This window comes from Rutidosis leptorrhynchoides, chromosome 9 (genome assembly GCF_046630445.1).
Source record: "Rutidosis leptorrhynchoides isolate AG116_Rl617_1_P2 chromosome 9, CSIRO_AGI_Rlap_v1, whole genome shotgun sequence".
Taxonomy (NCBI): Eukaryota; Viridiplantae; Streptophyta; class Magnoliopsida; order Asterales; family Asteraceae; genus Rutidosis; species Rutidosis leptorrhynchoides.
Genome location: NC_092341.1, coordinates 65,591,662 through 65,597,893, shown reverse-complemented (window position 1 = coordinate 65,597,893; position 6,232 = coordinate 65,591,662).

Sequence of the window (6,232 nt, the reverse complement as noted above, 5' to 3'; positions counted from 1 at the left end):
ATGATGTTAAGAACATTGACATAAACAACTACGATCTCATATCCGAACATTGTTTTTATAAAACATACGTGCAAAATAAGTTTATATTTATACCCTTTTTTTTTATCAAGTAGTCATTTAATCGGTTATACCACATACGTCCCGTTTGTATAAACCCACTTAGAAATCTTTGTGATTTAATGGAATATATTCCCTTGGGTTTTACATTAGATGCTTATGATACCTTAACCCTTTAGGTATATTCATATATATCACTATTAAGTGATCCATACAGATAAGTAGTAACAACATTCATGAGATGCATTTAAATAACTACCAGGTTGATTAAGTATCTAATAAGTAATTGTATCCATTACAGGAGGATAATTTTTCCTCCTAATTCATTTCTGGTCTTTGTGGGAAATATTGAGTTACAAGTCTAGTTTTGCCTTGTAACTTCATTTGCACATTTCTTTTCGGATAAAAATTCATTTGTATCCCATACGTTTCACATCTTTAAAAGTGATAACGATTGATCCGAAAACTTTTCTTTTATCGAGCGATTCTAATTCAGCTCTTATTGCTCCTTTCCATTGAGCTCAATCATGTCCATTTTGTATATTCAATGACAGATTTTAGTTCCAGATCATCATTTTTATTCATGATGTCATTGTAACATTATATGAAAATATCTCATAGAGATTTTAGTTTCATTTCGGTTCCATAATATTGCATAATTTATCGCAATTTTAATATTTACATTTATCAATATCCTCTGCAGAAGGAATATTGATTTGTGGTTCTTCTTGAACACTTTCTCTTACCTCGTTATCAGCTGATTTTCTTTTTCGAGGATTTTTATCTTCGGAACCAATTGATCTCCCACGTTTGATGCGTGGCAAAGACTCAACAGTGACATTATTGCCAGCTTTTGAAATTTCAGTTCGAGCTGGAGCATTTATCGCTGGTATATATGATTTAGTCACTTTTTTTATATCTGTAAATGCATAAAGTAATTAATTTGCAAGTTCTTGCATATGCATTATTTTTGAACTTTCGTTTCACATTCTTTTGTGCGAGTTCAATATACCTTAATTGATGTTCACATCATGAAGCATCATTTTATTTTTTATTTTTATTTCTCCCCCTAATCTAGGGAACAATGTTTTATTAAAATGACAATCAGCAAAACGTGCTGTAAAAACATCACCCATCATGGGTTCAATATATCTTATGATTGAAGATGTTTTATATCCAAAATATATTATCATCTTTCTTTGAAGAACCATTTTATTGTGTTGTGGTGATACAATTGGAACATACACTGCACAACCAATGTTTTAAGGTAAAAAATATTTGGCTCTTGGCCAAAATCAAGTATTAAGTGAAAATATTTACGACTTCCACATGGTATAATGCGAATTAATGTCGCAGCATGTAAATTTACATGTCCACATATAAATATTGAGAGATTTGTACTCATTATCAATTGTCTAGTTATTAGCTGTAAGCGTTTATCTATTGATTCAGCTAAACCAATTTTGTGTATGCACATGAGCAACTGGATGTTCAACAACAATCCCTGTAGATATATAATGATCATTAAATGCTTGAGATGTTAACTCACCAGCATTATCAAGTCTCATCCTTTTAATGGTGTAATCAGAATAATGTGTTCTCAATTTAATAATTTGTGCAAGAAACTTTGCAAATGCCATATTACGGCTTGATAACATACAAATATGAGACCATCCGCTAGATGCGTCTATTAGAACCATGAAATATCAAAATGGTTCACATGATGGATGAATTGGTTCATATATCTTACCTTGAATTCTTTCAAGAAACATTTGTGATTCTTTTTCACAATATACTTTTCATTAATCACCATATGTGTTTTTTTTTTTTTTTTAAATCACCATATGTGTTTTTTTTTATCATATATCCTTTTCACCATATACGCTTTTAATCATATGCGCTGTGTTTTTCACCATATGCACTTTTAATCATATGCGATTTTCATCATATGCGTTGTGCTTTTCATCATATTCGCTTTTTATCATATGCGCTTATCATATACGATGCGCTTTTTGTAGTGACCCAAACTTTTCCATGTTTATATATATTAATTGAGATTGATATTTACATGATTAAATGTTTCCAACATGTTAAGCAATCAAACTTGTTAAGACTTGATTAATTGAAATATGTTTCATATAGACAATTGACCACCCAAGTTGACCGGTGATTCACGAACGTTAAAACTTGTAAAAACTATATGATGACATATATATGGATATATATATATAGTTAACATGATACTATGATAAGTAAACATATCATTAAGTATATTAACAATGAACTACATATGTAAAAACAAGACTACTAACTTAATGATTTTTAAACGAGACATATATGTAACGATTATCATTGTAAAGACATTTAATGTATATATATCATATTAAGAGATATTCATACATGATAATATCATGATAATATAATAATTTAAAATCTCATTTGATATTATAAACATTGGGTTAACAACATTTAACAAGATCGTTAACCTAAAGGTTTCAAAACAACACTTACATGTAACGACTAACGATGACTTAACGACTCAGTTAAAATGTATATACATGTAGTGTTTTAATATGTATTTATACACTTTTTAAAGACTTCAATACACTTATCAAAATACTTCTACTTAACAAAAATGCTTACAATTACATCCTCGTTCAGTTTCATCAACAATTCTACTCGTATGCACCCGTATTCGTACTCGTACAATACACAGCTTTTAGATGTATGTACTATTGGTATATACACTCCAATGATCAGCTCTTAGCAGCCCATGTGAGTCACCTAACACATGTGGGAACCATCATTTGGCAACTAGCATGAAATATCTCATAAAATTACAAAAATATGAGTAATCATTCATGACTTATTTACATGAAAACAAAATTACATATCCTTTATATCTAATCCATACACCAACGACCAAAAACACCTACAAACACTTTCATTCTTCAATTTTCTTCATCTAATTGATCTCTCTCAAGTTCTATCTTCAAGTTCTAAGTGTTCTTCATAAATTCCAAAAGTTCTAGTTTCATAAAATCAAGAATACTTTCAAGTTTGCTAGCTCACTTCCAATCTTGTAAGGTGATCATCCAACCTCAAGAAATCTTTGTTTCTTACAGTAGGTTATCATTCTAATACAAGGTAATAATTATATTCAAACTTTGGTTCAATTTCTATAACTATAACAATCTTATTTCAAGTGATGATCTTACTTGAACTTGTTTTCGTGTCATGATTTTGCTTCAAGAACTTCGAGCCATCCAAGGATCCATTGAAGCTAGATCCATTTTTTTCTTTTCCAGTAGGTTTATCCAAGGAACTTAAGGTAGTAATGATGTTCATAACATCATTCGATTCATACATATAAAGCTATCTTATTCGAAGGTTTAAACTTGTAATCACTAGAACATAGTTTAGTTAATTCTAAACTTGTTCGCAAACAAAAGTTAATCCTTCTAACTTGACTTTTAAAATCAACTAAACACATGTTCTATATCTATATGATATTCTAACTTAATGATTTAAAACCTGGAAACACGAAAAACACCGTAAAACCGGATTTACGCCGTCGTAGTAACACCGCGGGCTGTTTTGGGTTAGTTAATTAAAAACTATGATAAACTTTGATTTAAAAGTTGTTATTCTGAGAAAATGATTTTTATTATGAACATGAAACTATATCCAAAAATTATGGTTAAACTCAAAGTGGAAGTATGTTTTCTAAAATGGTCATCTAGACGTCGTTCTTTCGACTGAAATGACTACCTTTACAAAAACGACTTGTAACTTATTTTTCCGACTATAAACCTATACTTTTCTGTTTAGATTCATAAAATAGAGTTCAATATGAAACCATAGCAATTTGATTCACTCAAAACGGATTTAAAATGAAGAAGTTATGGGTAAAACAAGATTGGATAATTTTTCTCATTTTAGCTACGTGAAAATTGGTAACAAATCTATTCCAACCATAACTTAATCAACTTGTATTGTATATTATGTAATCTTGAGATACCATAGACACGTATACAATGTTTCGACCTATCATGTCGACACATCTATATATATTTTGGAACAACCATAGATACTCTATATGTGAATGTTGGAGTTAGCTATACAGGGTTGAGGTTGATTCCAAAATATATATAGTTTGAGTTGTGATCAATACTGAGATACATATACACTGGGTCGTGGATTGATTCAAGATAATATTTATCAATTTATTTCTGTACATCTAACCGTGGACAACTAGTTGTAGGTTACTAACGAGGACAGCTGACTTAATAAACTTAAAACATTAAAAATATATTAAAAGTGTTGTAAATATATTTTGAACATACTTTGATATATATGTATATATTGTTATAGGTTCGTGAATCAACCAGTGGCCAAGTCTTACTTCCCGACGAAGTAAAAATCTGTGAAAGTGAGTTATAGTCCCACTTTTAAAATCTAATATTTTTGGGATGAGAATACATGCAGGTTTTATAAATGATTTACAAAATAGACACAAGTATGTGAAACTACATTCTATGGTTGAATTATCGAAATCGAATATGCCCCTTTTTATTAAGTCTGGTAATCTAAGAATTAGGGAACAGACACCCTAATTGACGCGAATCCTAAAGATAGATCTATTGGGCCTAACAAACCCCATCCAAAGTACCGGATGCTTTAGTACTTCGAAATTTATATCATATCCGAAGGGTGTCCCGGAATGATGGGGATATTCTTAAATATGCATCTTGTTAATGTCGGTTACCAGGTGTTCACCATATGAATGATTTTTATCTCTATGTATGGGATGTGTATTGAAATATGAAATCTTGTGGTCTATTATTATGATTTGATATATATAGGTTAAACCTATAACTCACCAACATTTTTGTTGACGTTTTAAGCATGTTTATTCTCAGGTGATTATTAAGAGCATCTGCTGTCGCATACTTAAATAAGGACGAGATTTGGAGTCCATGCTTGTATGATATTGTGTAAAAACTGCATTCAAGAAACTTATTTTGTTGTAACATATTTGTATTGTAAACCATTATGTAATGGTCGTGTGTAAACAGGATATTTTAGATTATCATTATTTGATAATCTACGTAAAGCTTTTTAAAACCTTTATCTATGAAATAAAGGTTATGGTTTGTTTTAAAAATGAATGCAGTCTTTGAAAAACGTCTCATATAGAGGTCAAAACCTCGCAACGAAATCAATTAATATGGAACGTTTTTAATCAATAAGAACGGGACATTTCACTTTTTATCATATGCGTTTTTTTATGTGAATAGTAAATTAATTAATTTCGTTTTACTATTCATATGAATTAATTTAGACCCGGGAACCTCTAAACCACCAGGTTTTTCTAAACCGTTGTGGAAAACGACAGTTAGTATTAGGGGAACATCATATATCCCTAGAAACTTGGCAAAACGAACCAAAACCGAAGAAGAAGAAACGAGAGAGTCGGAATAAGATAGTTGTATTCGTGTGGTGTAATATATGTAATATAGTGTTCTTATGCTTTATGATATATGTAAAAATTGCTTGTATTAATAAGTATTTTTTTTATGAATCTAACTCTTGTCTATTTTACAGTTTAAAAACACAAAATGGATAGACAACCCAATATTTTAAGAGACCTACCCGGAGACATGATTGATGAAATCTTGTCTAGAGTCGGTCAGAATTCCTTGGCACAACTATTTAAGGCGAGATCAGTTTGTAAGACATTCGAAGAACGTTCCAAGAATGTCTTGGTTTATAAGAGACTTTCGTTTGAAAGATGGGGGATATCACATTGGGAAACCCATAAGTTACGATGTGTTTACTTTGACGCATATATTGCAGGGAACCCAAATGCTATTTTACGCAACGGGTTAAGAAATTATTTTGACTCAATATATCCGAATATTGGACTTCGTGATTTAGAAAAAGCGGCTAACATGTGTAGTGACCCGAATTTTTCCATGTTTATATATATTAATTGAGATTGATATTTACATGATTAAATGTTTCCAACATGTTAAGCAATCAAACTTGTTAAGACTTGATTAATTGAAATATGTTTCATATAGACAATTGACCACCCAAGTTGACCGGTGATTCACGAACGTTAAAACTTGTAAAAACTATATGATGACATATATATGGATATATATATAGT